The following is a 12,816-nucleotide window of genomic DNA, read 5'->3' as shown; positions in this document are numbered from 1 at the left end:
GGAAATGTAGGGGGATGGGTTGCGCTTCGGCGGGTCGGTGTGGACTTGTCGGGCTGAAGGGCCTATTTCCACACTAAGTAATCTAATCTAATCTAATCTAATTGGAATGAAACTGGATGGACCACATTACATCTACCAATGCACCAGCAAATACAACCACAAAATCAGCCCTCTTGTCCCTGCAACTTCTGCCTCACTCTGGGCCAACAAGAGCAGTAGAACTCTACTCCAGCCCAATCTGAAATCTGATGGCCTGGTATATCCCCCACTCAACCATTAACATCAAGCCAGGGGAATCAATCCTGGTTCAATAGTGAGTGCAGGAGGGCATGCCAGCAGTACCAAAAATGAGGTGCCAACCTGGTGCAGCTACAAGCAGCACAAACAAAACCAAATAGAACTAAGTGATTCCATAAACAATGGATTAGATCTGAGTTCTGCAGTTCTGTCACACCAAGTCAGGAATGGTGATGGACAATTACAGCATCACAGATATTCACAGCCTTACTGATGGAGGGGTCTCCCACATCCATTCCACAGATAAGAGGACAGCATTTGCAGCAATTTTCAGCCAGCAGTGCCAAGTGGATGAGCCTTCTCCATTGGTCCCTGACATCACAGATATGAATCGAATTGGTTTAAAACTCATGTCAAATCAGATCAAGAAATGGATAAGTAGTGTAAAGGCTAGGGGCCCTGCCAATATTCTGGCAATAGTACTGATGGCTGTGCTTCAGAACTTGCTGCCCACCAAGGCAAGTACTGCTCCAGCACTGGCACCTACCGACTTTGTGGAACATTGCTCAGGGATGTTCCAACACAAAAACACAGGGCAGACCCAACTCAGCCAATTCCCCTCTATCAGTCCACACTCACTCAGCAGTGAAGTGATGGAAGGCTGATGCACCTGCTCAGCAAAAACCTGCTCAGCGATGCCCAGTTTGGGTTCTGCCAGGGCCACTCAGTTCCTGAGCTTGGTACAGACTTGATTCACAAATTGACAAACAGCTGAATGAGGTGAGGATGACAGGCCAGACCCCCTCCAAGACCACTATTTGGACTTCAGTGATATCACCTGACCTCACCACAGTCTCAGCTCATTTGCTGAAACTCTCATTCATTCCTTTTGTTAACTCTAGATTTCATTGTCTAAACCCACTCCTGGCCAGCATCCCACATTCACCTTCCCGATAATCTCAAGAATATTGAAAACTCCACTGCCGAAGTGCTCACTTGAACCAAAACTTGCTGATCAACCAAAAGATCAATAAGCAACAACAACTTACTTTCGCACCTTTGAATTAATTCCTGGCTGTCATCATTCCTATCTCCCTGCACCACACACCCTTTCATATCTCAATAGCTCATTTTAGTTCAGACTCTCAATGATGTGTTTATTTTTGAGTTCACCTGTGTGACTGTTTCTATAGACTCCAAGGGAACATGGTCTGGAATCCCCACTCTAACCCTCTAAGATCTACTTTCTTCCTTCAAGGCATTCTTGAACAACTGCTTATTTGGCAATGGTTGTGGCCACTGGAGACAATATTCTCCATCTGTAGCCTTATGTCAAAACTTCTCAATAATATTTTTGTGAAATTAAAACCATGATGATTTGTACAGATATCTTCTACTCTTCAATATCGCTGAGTGAATAATCTGTAATGTCGCTTTCCCAACTACCTTCACCATACAAACTGCAGCAGTACATGGAAGTCAAACATCACCCTCTCCACAGGCAACAAGACTTTGGCATTGATCATTGGTTTCTGTGGAAGGAGAAATACACAGTTGATGTTTCAGGGAGTGCAATATGAATTACAGGGAATGAAAATGGTGCAGAATTTGATTGTCAGAAATTGAAGGAAAATGCATTCGCTCATTGGAAAAAAAAATCTTGACTGTCAAAGATATTGTGGAAAAAATAACCTGATAATGGAACAGCATATGGTCAGGAGCCGGGCAGCAGTGGACAATTCATTTACATTCCTGAAGAAGGGCTTATGCCCGAAACGTTGATCCTCCTTCTCCTCGGATGCTGCCTGGCCTGCTGCGTTTTTCCAGCTCTACATTTTTCAATTCATTTACAAAACATCTGTGAAAGTAATAGTAAAATACTATACAGAGCCAACATATACTCATGAGAGACTGAGGAAGCTAGATACTGAACAAGTGGACATCGGAGAACCCAGAGGTGAACCAGAGCAGAGTTCACTTTTATGATCCCACAGTCAAAGATATTTAGCACAGAAACAGACTTCTTCAGTCCAACCTATGCCAACCAGATATCCTAACCTAATCGATTTAAATTAAATCCTTTTTGCCACTTGTCAGAAACAAAAATCGCTTCGTAATAATCGCTCTAGACAAATTCAGGAAAACAAAGGTTTATTTACAAGTCTGCAGAGTTGGGCACCCTTCTGAGAAAAAGGCGCGCCGAGGCTTACAAAGTTTCTCATTATATATAGCACAAGTCCCTCCCCTCCTTGGCTCTAACGGGCCATGAGGTTCACATTCTTAAACCGTCATTATTCTCCAATTTGCACCCTTATCACAAAGTCTGCAACAAATGTCTCCAGAGTTGTTGTTTTTTTTTACCCTGTAGTCTTATCAGTCAAAGACTTATTCTTGTCTGTCTGTGCTAGCGGTCTTATCAATCTGTAGCAGATGTCTCTGTATCAATCTGCAGCAGATGTCTCTCGAGTCGTTTTTCTATCCTGCAGTCTTATCAGTCAAGGACTCATTCTTCCCTGTCTGTGTTAATGGTTTCATCAATCAAGGACCTGTTTGTTTTTACTCTGCTCACAAAATGTCAGCATTTTGCACAATTTAAACTATCCTACTTTTGAGTATACAAAATGTTTTAGAAAAGAAATCACTCTGCTCACAAAGTGTCAGCATTTGCACAATTTAAATTATCCTACTTTTGAGTATACAAAATGTTTTAGAAAAGAAGCAAAAGTCTTGTCTTTTATTATAGATCAGCCTGTGGTCCAGGCACATCTTAATTGTTTGAACCAACCTTAAGTTCCTGCGTCCCATGTTGTGGAACCGCCACTGCCTGGAGTTGGGAAATATTTTTCTGAATTAAAAACTGAATACAGGGGGTTAGGCAGGGTAATATGAGGAGAAGCATCACGCCCCCCCCAACCACCAGCAACGCCGTGCGCCACCAACTACCACCTAGGAGACCATCCCATCATCCGATGCCACGAAGAGCACGCCAAGATTGTACTGGCACATGGGCCAATTTCCGAATTTCATCGGACATTTTCAAAACCGCTTTACCATTATTGTCAATTTCTAGACAGCAGTTAGTCAGGTTAAACTTCCCGCACACGACCCCCTCCGAGGCCAATGGATAATCCAAGGCAAGTCGGTTTTGATATATAGCAGCCCTCATCTGATCCTGCTGCTTAGCCAGCAACTCCAGGGCCAGGGCAGTCCGGTTAGTAATAACCTCTACGACGGCTTGGAGCCTGATAATTCGATTTAACATATAGATAGGAGTACGGTATCCCCATGATCCGTCCTGTGCCCATGTAGCTGGCCCGTAGTATGCAATAACCCGGGCCGGAGGCCACTCATCCCCCCAGTCACCGACTTGGATATCCCTTGGCGACCTACGGAGGGAGTCAAAGACTTTAATTCCCAAATCGTCGCCTTCCTCCCGGGGTAATAGGAAGAACGCAGGTCGTATTAGACCCAGGAAGCATACCCCAGCCCATCCCATGGGCAGTTTGGGGTATGCCTGATTACCGCATATCCAAAATAGGCCATCTGGAGCAGGCCCTCCCCGCCTCACAACGTTATCCCACAGCTCCTTTACTCCAGGGACGCCCTCATAAGGACTAGGACCACTGCAATTCCAGTAATCAGCCCCCAGCTCGTCAGAGGAGGAATCAGTACGTAATGGAACGCAATTTCCATGACCTCGGTTTGCAATGTACCAAGTAATATCCTCAGGCCACCATACTCGCGTGGTCGCATCCAATACATTCTGACAGGGACTAATCCCTACCTCCACGGTCCCCTTGCCTTCAATACAGAACTGGCCCTCAGGGCTGTTCGTCAGTCTCCACCCCTGGCTTTTCCTTTCGTTGACATGAGTCCAAGTGGTTTGCAGCAATTCCCCTATGTCTAAGCTTTGACCAGTTCACGGCCATTGTTCCGACATATGCGGCCCCCCACAAACCTAGCAATTGCTAACATTTAAAACAGTGGCTATTCTAGAGGTGAGATCAATAAACAGTTTTTGTGTAACATCAGGGAGTTCAATCTTTTCTTCTACCTCTTCGTATACAGATGGCACTTTCGAGAGCACGACCGTTCCCTGACGGTCTTGCTCTTTCCCCAACCCCCGATCAGTGTTCTGTATCTTGGTCTCCTTGACTCTGTCAACCTGCTCCCTGAGCAACACGGAGGATAGGCCCCACCTCCCAGTTTTGCTAATACATACCCAGCGGTCATTCATAGGGCATCCACGGATTTTGCCACCTTATCCTTTATTATATACCTGATAATAGGGTCTTCCAGCCTCCCAACATTCGTGTCGTGCACTCACATCGTAACACCAATCGTCCACATGGGAGTGAGACACAAATGATCCCGAGTAGATTCGAATCCCGAGCCTTACTGTAGTCCGACATTTGTCACATCTCCCCTCACCCTCCCCCACATACAGGAGTAAACTGATCAATATCCCCACCAATACAGTCCCAGTAGAGTTCATTATCGCTGTCTTTTCAGTTTTACCACCAACGGTTTGTCCCCTTGCTCGCATGTCCAAGTGCTTTCTTCTTCAGACGGAACAGGTCCCTTTATCCTTGATGCGTGGACCCACCCTTTTTCTTTCGTCCGAACAGCTGCTTCAGTTGTTAACAGAACCAGGAACGGTCCTTCCCACCGCGGCTGGAGCTTTTCGGCCTTCCAGGTCTTAACAAGTACCCAATCTCCGGGCTCCACCTTATGCAGGAGGAAGTCGAGGGGCGGAGTCTGAGCCAGGAGACCTTTCCTCCGGAGTTCTGCAAAAGAATGGGATAAGGCCAGTAAATAGTTTCTGACAAATACATCTCCTCCTTGTAGAGTGGGACATCCATCAACCTTACTCCAATATGGTAATCCGAACAGCATTTCATAGGGGGAAACCCTGACATCCCGGCGAGGTGCCGTACGTATCCTCAATAGGGCAATGGGCAGGCACTTCGGCCAAGGTAACTTAGTTTCTAACACCAGCTTAGTCAATTGGGTCTTGAGTGTGCCATTCATTCTCTCAACCCGACCCGAACTCTGAGGATGCCAGGATGCATGGAATTTCCATTGGATACCCAGGACAGTACAGATCAAATGGTGTAGCTTAGAAATAAAATGTGTCCCGCAGTCGGAGTCGATAGATTCCATTATGCCATATCTCGGGATTATGTTCTCTAACAACAGTCGGGCCACGGTTGGTGCATCGTCTTTGGCAGTTGGGAAAGCCTCTACCCAGTGAGTGAAATGGTCTACTATTACTAGCAGATACTTCCATCTCTGCACTGGGGGTCATTCTGTAAAGTCGACTTGGATCCTCTGGAATGGCCTAATTGCGAGGGGCTGACCACCGGCTGGCATAGAACGCATGGCTTTCTGGTTAATACGCCGGCAAGTGGGGCATCCGACTACCTCTTGTTGGGATAATGTGTATATCCCCCTGCATACATAGTCTCTCAGGATCGTGTCACACATGGCTTGCACCAACCAGTGGGTCTGATGGTGTAATCGGTGCAGAATACCCCGGGTGATCTGTTTGTTCAGTACTTGTCTCCCATCAGGAACCATCCACCTCCCGTTAGTATCTAGCCGGCCACCCAATTCATCCATTTTATCAATCTCCCCCTGGTTGAAGACGGGTTGTTTAGCGAGTCCTTCCCTCAACGGTATTAATGTTAACAATTGGACGGATTTTTCGACCGCTGCCCGCTTGGCTTCCTCATCTGCCAGCCGGTTTCCCACCGCTTCCGGAGTCGACCCCTTCTGGTGACCGGGTACATGGACTACTGCGAGTTCCGTAGGTAACGCCAGGGCCTCCAACGTTAGGCTGATCATTTGTTCGTGAGCCAATTCTTTTCCCCGGGAAGTTATCAATCCTCTCTCTTTCCAGATTTTTCCGAAAGTATGAACGATTCCGTATGCATACTTTGAGTCAGTATATATGGTCCCCACTTTCCCTTCCAACAACTTCAGGGCCCTCTGGAGGGCGTACAACTCACAGGATTGGGCTGACCACTTCCCGGGCAGTCGTCCGGACTCAATCGTCCATTTTGTTGCGCCATCTACGACAGCATAGCCACTGTACCGGACCCCACTGATGCACCGGGAGGATCCGTCGATGTACAGTTCCTGTCCCTCACCCAGCGGGGCCTCTTGCAGGTCCTCTCGGCTTTTGGTCTGCAGGTCTACAAATTCCACACAATCATGCTCCTGTCCTCCATCTGCAGGACGTCCGTACAGAAACTGGGCAGGGTTGCAACTGAGATCTTTTGCAAAGGTAAGACCGTCTCCGGTCATCAAAATTGTCTCATACTTGAGGATACGAGAGTCTGTTAACCAGCGGTGAGCCTTCTGAGCCAGTATGGTGCTAACTGAATGTGGGGAGTATACTATGATTCTTCCTCCAAAGGTAAGTTTCCGGGCCTCTTCTACTAACATTGCCGTAGCTGCCACTGCCTGTATACAGGTCGGCCATCCACAGGACACAGGGTCTAACATTTTTGACAAAAATGCAACCGGCTGACGTTTCCCTGCACGCAGCTGGGCAAGCACACCCTGGGCAATTCCGCCGGCGCTATTGACATATAAGTGGAACGGTTCCTTCAGGGTGGGTAAAGCCAATACCGGAGCTCGGATCAGTTTATTTTTAATAATATTAAATCGCTGCTCCTCTTCATCTGACCAGTCCACCTGTTGTCCTTCTTGCCCGAGTTTGTCGTACAAAAATTTTAATAGAGTGGTGTAACTTTCAATCCATATCCGGCAATACCCTACCAACCCCAGGAATTGTCTGATCTCCTTCTTCGTCCTGGGTATTGGCATACCCGTAATCCCCGATATTCGTTCCGGCGTGATACGGCGATGCCCCTTACTGACTCGATGGCCCAGATATCTTACCTCTTGCTCCACAAACTGGAGTTTCGTCCTGGAGACACGTAGGCCCTGTTTCCCCAGGAAGTTCAGCAGGGCAACGGTGTCTGCTCGTACTTCCTCCTCTCTTAGTCCTGAGAGTAGGAGATCATCGACATATTGGAGCAATTGATTCCCCGTGTTACACTGAAATCCTCCTAAGATCTGCTCCAGTATTTGTTCAAACAAGTTGGGTGACTCCGTGAATCCCTACGGCAAGACCGTCCATCTTAACTGTCGCTTTCGTCCTGTGAAGGGATTCTCCCATTCAAATGCCAAAAGGTTCCGACTTTCTTTGTCAAGGGGGCAACTCCAGAAGGCATCCTTCAGATCTATTACGCTGAACCATTCATGTTCGGGGGGAATTTTACTCATTAACGTGTAGGGATTAGGTACCACCGGGTATCTAGCCTGGACTACTTCATTCAACCCCCGCAAGTCTTGCACCAACCTATACGTCCCATCCGGCTTCCTCACAGGAAGTATTGGAGTATTGAAAGGGGACATACATTCCTCCAGTAGTCCATCTGTGATTAATCTTTCTATCACAGGTTGTAACCCTTCCCGTCCTTCCATAGCAATCGGGTACTGTTTCCTTCTTACCGGGCCTTTTCCTGGTAACATGGTGATTTGGAGAGGTTGATGTTTAGACCCCCTCTGTTCCCCTCTTGGTACCATACGTCCGGGTCTATTTGTTGATCATCTTCTTCGGTGAGGGTGAACAACCTTACCACCATTTCCCCGTTACTTGGTACCGTTCCAATCCCTAGTTTGACCTGCAAGTCTCTTCCTAACAAATTAAACCCCGCCGATGGCAGTAGAAGGAGGTCTCGTTTAGTAGTTCTGTTTTCATACCCAATTTCCACGTCCTCCACAACTGGGACTTGCAATTCCTGTCCTCCAATCCCAGATACCCCCATAACTGTTCCTCCTGCTCGGGCGCCGGGGGGTATTTGAATTATACTTGATCTTTCGGCTCCCGAGTCCACCATAAATGTGATCTCCGATCCTTGGGGCCCTACTTTCAAGTTTACCAGAGGTTCCTGTCGATAGTCCTTTTGCCCCAAGGGTAGGAACCCCCGACCTCCCTAATCTTCCTCCATCAGGGCGTACGACCGCACCTCCCGCTTGTAGCGGGGGCACTCCCGTTTAAAATGTCCTTCTTCATTACAGTAGTAACATCTGAGTATCCTCTTCGTTTCCCTGTCGCGGTCTCGCGTTCCTCCACTCTTCCTTTGTTCCGGCCATGGTCCTCTTTTCCTCTGCTCTTGCCACGACTCTCCCCCTTCCTGTTTCTGCCACGGCTCTCCCTTTTCCCTTCTTCCAGCTGTCACTTGTTGCACCGTTTGCATCATTATCTTTGTCGCCTTCTTTTGCTTCTCATCGTCCCTTCTCACAAACACCTTTTGCGCCTCCCGTAGTAGTTCACTCAGAGATTTACTATCCCAATTATCCATTTTCTCTAACTTCTTTCGTATGTCCGGCCAGGCTTTTGATACAAACTCTACCCGTATGAGTTGTTGCCCCACGTCCGTCTCAGGGTCCACCCCAGCGAACTGCTGCAAATTCTTCCTAATTCTGTCTAGGAAGTCCGTAGGGGTTTCCTCCGGGTTTTGATGATTACCAAAGGCCTTGGTAAAATTGTGCCCCTTCGGGGCTGCCTGTCTTATTCCTTTTATCCGATATTCCCGCATGTCTCTCATGTTGCGCTGTCCTTCCTCCGTGTTCTTATCCCACTCGGGGTCGGTGAGGGGAAACTTCTGCTCCCCTCCTTCTCTCCCTTCTCTCTCCCAGACCAAGAGTGCAGCTTGTCGTATCATCTGTCGCTCCTGGCTAGAGAACAATGTTTTCATGATGGAACACATCTCTTCCCACTTGTAAGTATTCGGACCCAGGAACTGATCTAATTGTTCAGCCAGGCCCATGGGGTCCTCTAGGATACCCTTCATCTCCCTCCTGAAATTCCGTACTTCAGTACTCGTCAAGGGGACGTTCACATATCCCGTCCCTCCTTCCTCGCCCCCCATGGGCACTTCCCGGAGTGGATTCATTCTTGCAATCGGGACAGGGTTTTGTCTGTGACTCCTTCCAGCTTGAGATCTGGTCTGTACCCCTGAGGTAGCCTGTGATTCCTCCCCGTTTTCTTCCCCCTCCCCTGAATCGTCATCACCCGGAGGAACATTTTGTGGGGCAGACGGGGTCACGTAGGGCGGCGGTAAGTGATCTAAAGGTTCCCATTCTTTCTGCCCTCTCGAGTCTTCATTAGTTACCTGCATTTGGCAATATATCGTAACCGGTAGCCAACAAAGGGCATAATCACTTTCTTCCAGAATAACATTAGGTTTCGAATTGACATATAAAATGAGAGCTTGCCGGACCCAGTCTTCATCAGTACCGAATCTAGGCCACCACACTGAGTCGCCCTGAATAGGTTTCTGGGACCACTTTTGACAGTATTTTACCATCTTCCTTCTAGATTTTCCTTTTCTCCTACCCTGATTCCAATTATTTAACATTCTTCCTCACGGACTATCGTCAGGTACCCCGGGGTATGTGTCATTGTCCCTGTTCAAGCCTACCCTTCCCTTATTCGCCTTGGATCCCTTATTTCCCATTGCCGAGGACTTCGTATTTCTCGTATTATCCCGTGATAATCAATCACAATTTAGCCAATTCCCGGACCTTCAGTCCCGTGATCGCCCAGGTTCCTTTGCAGGCACCCCCAGTCTTTGGATTCCTGTGTCCTACGTCTCTGTGACACAGATCACAGGCACCCCGTAGGTACACGTTCCTCCTCAAACACGGTCTCTGCAAAATCCCTCACAGGCGAGCCCCGGCCTCTAGATACCCGAGTCCCACGTCTCTGGAGAAAAATCCACAGGCACCCCGTAGGTCCCCAGGCCTCCGGAAACACAGTTTTATCAGTCAAAGACTTACTCTTCTCTGTCTGTGCTAGCGGTCTTATCAATCTGTAGCAGATGTCTCTGTATCAATCTGTAGCAGATGTCTCTCGAGTCGTTTTTCTATCCTGCAGTCTTATCAGTCAAGGACTCATTCTTCCCTGTCTGTGTTAATGGTTTCATCAATCAAGGACCTGTTTGATTTTACTCTGCTCACAAAATGTCAGCATTTTGCACAATTTAAACTATCCTACTTTTGAGTATACAAAATGTTTTAGAAAAGAAATCACTCTGCTCACAAAGTGTCAGCATTTGCACAATTTAAATTATCCTACTTTTGAGTATACAAAATGTTTTAGAAAAGAAGCAAAAGTCTTGTCTTTTATTATAGATCAGCCTGTGGTCCAGGCACATCTTAATTGTTTGAACCGAAACTGCCTCTCACACCACTCCTCAGCCCATTGGCCCATCTGATCAACATCCCGCTGTACTCTGAGATAACCTTCTTCATTGTCCACAATTCCTCCAAGTTTGGTGTCACCTGCAAACTTACTAACTATACGGCCTCTATTCACATCCAAATCATTTAAATGAATGACGAAACAAATCCAGAAAAAAAGTCACTTTCTCTGGGTTTGAATGTGCTCTGTATAAATCCTGCCCTATGACTCTTTTTACCTGGGAAGGCTGCACATACATCCCTCTGAACTTTGCCCCCAACAAAGCTGGCGGCCGCCCACGTGTCCAGTGAATCATTGCCCCGAATAAAGATGGCGGCGCTCACTCGGGCCGATTACTCAACGAGGCATATTCCCGTTTGCTGCAAAAACGGGACTGTAAGTTTCAAATCTGTATTTTCTGATGTGTACCAAACGATTGTAAAACCTCTCAGACCATACCAACACCATTTACCTCACGCTTCCTATTGTTTATTTCTTTCCTTACAGACAGCTCTCCGCACATACATCCCCAACATCAGCGCCGACCGCGAGGATGATCACGTGGTATAGTCTAGTCCCGCCCTCATTCACTGATTGGCCGGAGGACCAACTGCCCCGCCAGGTCCTCCAGCTCCTCCCCTGCCTATGCATTGGTCCGCCGCTGACATCAATCACTTCTTCGGTCCAACCTGTCGATGATAACCAGATGTACTCACCTCATCTATCTGACTTAAATCCTATCTGCCTGTCCTCAGAACACTAACCCATCTGATCAATATCCCACTGTATTCTGAGATAACCTTCTTCATTGTCCACAATACCAACTGTTGGCTGGAGCTTGCGCACTGCTTCGTGGCTTTTGTTGCTGTTTCTCAATTACAAGAGTGAGGGACAAAGTTAAAATCACACAACCATCTGATGAAGGACCAGCAAAGTAGTGCTTCCAAATAAACCTGTTGGACTATAACCTGGTGTTCTGTGAATTTTAATTTTTTCCATCCTAATCCAACACCAGCACCTCCAAGTCACGAGTGAGGGAGGAATGCATAACATAAGAACAAAAGATCTTGGAAAAGGAGAAGGCAGTCCTGCCCTTTGAGTATGTTCTACCATTCGATAAGATCATGGCTGATCATTTTGTAGATGCAGAACCATTTACCCACGTTCTCACCGTATTCCTTAATTAGTTATTTCTTTTTTTTAAAAAACTAACTTAGCTTTAAAAACGTTCATTGAACGAGCATCAACTACTTCCCTGGGCAATGCACTCCATCAAGGTCAAGACGTTCCTTCTCAATTCACTCCTAAATTTGCTGCCTCTAACCTTGTGGTGATGCCCTCTTGTCCTGGCTTCATCTGCCAGTGGAAACATCCTCTCTACTTCTATTTTATTCATTCCATTCATTATTTTATATATTTCCCATTCTTCTGAATTCCAATGAATATAATCCCAATCTACTCAGTCTCTGTTAAGCCAAACCCCTCACCTCCGGAATCAACATAGTTAATCTCCTCTGTACCCCCTCTAGTGCCAGTACATCCTTGAGCACATAAGGTGGTAAAAACTGCATGCAGTACTCCAGGTGTGGCCTCACCAGCACCGACTCTAGCGAGAACATAACCTCTGCTCTTAAACACAATCCATTCAGCAATGAAGGACAAAATTCCATTCGCCTTCTGAATTGATTGTTGTACCTGGTGACCAACCCTCCTGCAGAAGAATATTCAGGTGCCTCTGCAGAGCAAATAATGGAACTTCTTTTAAAATTTAAGTAATAATCTTTTTATTAATGTTACTCCAACCAAAGAGTATGACTTTACATTTATGAACATAATATTCCACTTGCCAAACCATTGCCCACTAACTCAATGTATCTATGTTCCTCTACAAAGTTTCCCAGTCCTCCGCACACTTTGTCCTGCTACTCATCTTAGTCTCATATGCAAACTTTGACACCCTACATGTCAAAACAACTCCAAATCATCTGTATCAATTCTAAATAATTGCAGTCCCAACACTGATCCTAGAGGCACACTACTAGTTACTGATTGCCAGCCAGAATAAAGCTTATTTATCCCCACTCTTTGCTTCCTGTTAGTCAACCAATCTTCTATCCATGCTAATACTGTATTCCATGCACCCTTATATAATGCAACAAGCCACTTGCGTGGCACCTTGTTGAAGGCCTTTTGGAAATCAAGGTACACCGCATCCACTGGGTCCCTGTTGTCTACCTTGCTTGAAATGTCTTCTTAGAATTCCAAACGATTTGTCAAGCATGAATCGATGCTCTGTCTGCCCAATGGGACAATTTCTA

The sequence above is a fragment of the Chiloscyllium punctatum genome, chromosome 4 (assembly GCF_047496795.1).
Source record: "Chiloscyllium punctatum isolate Juve2018m chromosome 4, sChiPun1.3, whole genome shotgun sequence".
NCBI lineage: Eukaryota > Metazoa > Chordata > Chondrichthyes > Orectolobiformes > Hemiscylliidae > Chiloscyllium > Chiloscyllium punctatum.
Note: the sequence above shows the minus strand (reverse complement) of the source record.